Source organism: Schistocerca americana, chromosome 4 (genome assembly GCF_021461395.2).
Source record: "Schistocerca americana isolate TAMUIC-IGC-003095 chromosome 4, iqSchAmer2.1, whole genome shotgun sequence".
NCBI classification, from domain to species: Eukaryota; Metazoa; Arthropoda; class Insecta; order Orthoptera; family Acrididae; genus Schistocerca; species Schistocerca americana.
The window spans coordinates 365,772,782-365,775,131 of record NC_060122.1 but is presented as its reverse complement, the minus strand read 5'-3'; the positions used below and the strand labels follow the sequence as shown (position 1 = coordinate 365,775,131).

Below are 2,350 nucleotides of genomic sequence, written 5' to 3'. Positions count from 1 at the left end.
CGGATTACACTCGACACAGACAGTTGGGGTACACTAATTCCGTCCCGGGGGGTACGAGGTGGCGGCAGGAAGGGCATCCGGCCACCGTTTAACCATTAACATGCCAAATCCGATTAACAATGGCTGACCCTGCTTAACTATGGGACAAGGCTCAAGCGATAGAAATAGAACTAACTGGATTTTCCACTGTAACGTCATCCACGGTTCACTTAATAGCACAGCCTCGAGTTGTACTCATCTGTGTAACCTAGTCGACGAACTTTTCCATCACTTCCAAGAAATCTGGTTCATAGCTTACAAGTAATGGTAGCTGCACTCACTGGTATTTTTTGAAAATTGCTCACAATGAAACGTCGCCTACTGCGTGTCTAGTAGCGTGCATTTGGCCACTCATTTTACGCAGCTTCTAATCTTCATGTTCTAAAATATAACTTGAGCATCTTTATTCTTTATAAATTCTTCTTCCAGGTAAACAGTTTTCTTTTTACATTTGCATCATTTAAACATAGTTACATGTCTTCATAAACATGGACATACTTCTAATCTGATCGTGGAAAACAGGAGAACCTTAACAGGAGCCGGCCGGTGTGGCCGACCGGTTCTAGGCGCTTCAGCTTGAACCGCGCGACCGCTACGGTCGCAGATTCGAATCCTGCCTCGGGGATGGATGTGTGTGATGTCCTTAGGTTAGTTGGGTTTAAGTAGTTCTAAGTTCTAGGGGACTGATGACCTCAGATGTTAAGTCCCATAGTGCTCAGAGCCATTAAACAACTCGTGTGTGTAATAGAAGGAATAAGTAAATGAAAAATGTACAAGCAAAAGCTTGACGTTTTTCAGTTACTTATGTCTAGGAAGAGCTGAGACGCGCTATTTGCGTCCAATAATGCGACAGGAAATCCTACAGACCTTAGCTTCGTAAAAATACAACTCCTCCCACACATGCCATGAAGGCCCAAAGGTACCGACTGGCCGCCGTGTCATTCTCAGCGTACAGGCGTTGTTAGATGCGGATATCGAGGGCCATGTGGTCAGCACATCGCTCTCCCGGCCGCACGTCAGTTCAGTTTCCGAGACCGGAGCCGCTGCCTCTCAGTCAAGTAGCTCCCCATTATGCCTCACAAGGGCTGAGTGCACTCCTATTGCCAACAGCGCTCGTCCGACCGGATGGTCACCCATCCAAGGCCTAGCCCAGCCCGACAGCGCTTAACTTCAGTGATCTGACGGGAACCGGTGTTACCACTGCGGCAAGGCCGTTCGCCATAAAAATACAAGGGGTATCAAAATGTTTCCGTTCGAAGGTCGTATTGTCCAGAGTCGGTTTGTCAATCAGGCAAAATCGCCGTGAGCATTGAGACAATTATCCCACCGAAGAACACGGTTCAAAGTATCCGTTTGGTAAAAGGGAATGTCCTGCTGCCTGAAGAGGTCAGTGACTACTTGCTGCGCATCCTCGTTCGATAATGACCGTCGACCATTCAAGGCTTTTTTTAAGTGACCAAAGACGTGATAATTGCTTAGGAAGAGATCAGTACTAGAGTGCGGGCGGCAGTCATTCGATTGTTATGTGTGTTTTACGGTGGTCCTGTTTCCCAAGAGTATAGAGATGTCCATGTTCACAAAGCAAGTACGTTTGGTTCCTAACGACGTAAAAAGTAGAAGAAAAATGTTTTTCGTGGAAGGAGAGTTTATAAAGAAGAAAATTACGCAAGTTAAATCTATTTTAGATAACGAAAATTATAAACTGCTGAATACGATAGCCATTACTTCTGCGTTACGGCATTTGAAATAAGGCGACGTGCGCTATCATGAAGCAGCAGCACCCAGCGTCGAACTTGGCACACATTCCACAACGGTGGTTTTCCTCAGTCATGCAGCCCCACACATTCTTCATTCTCCGATGGATGTGTTCCGGAATTTATCCTTCGGCTACCAAGAAAAGTATAACAGCACGTTGGCCCTATTTTGTCACATTTGGAAATAACGTAACCACAGTTCACTTTTCCACCTTTACCACACGCTCGTCGGAAAGACAGAAATGCCATACTAATCCCTTTTCTATGTGACGGTGCTTATATACCCGCATCGGAGTTGCAATGCGTTGCATCTACGCTGCACAAACGCCCTCTAACGACAACAGTTTGATCGCCCCTTATAACATGTTAATCAATATCGACATTGGAAGTATTAGGAATAATTTGGCCTCCTGATTATTGCATTAAATATTTTTGCATTTCACGGAACTAGATAAAGGAACCGATGATGATGGCGCCAAGGTAGTGCACCATGCAACAAAGAGGACAGCTATTTTCGTAATGGCGGACCTCAGTTTCAATACCTGTAGGGAAAAATT

The 2,350-nt window shown here is 45.4% G+C and overlaps 1 pseudogene; it reads right to left on the bottom strand.

Moving 5' to 3' along the window:
* Window positions 1-1,140: 1,140 nt before the first annotated feature.
* LOC124614625 lies at window positions 1,141-1,258 on the bottom strand (annotated as a pseudogene).
* Between the last annotated feature and the right edge of the window lie 1,092 nt (window positions 1,259-2,350).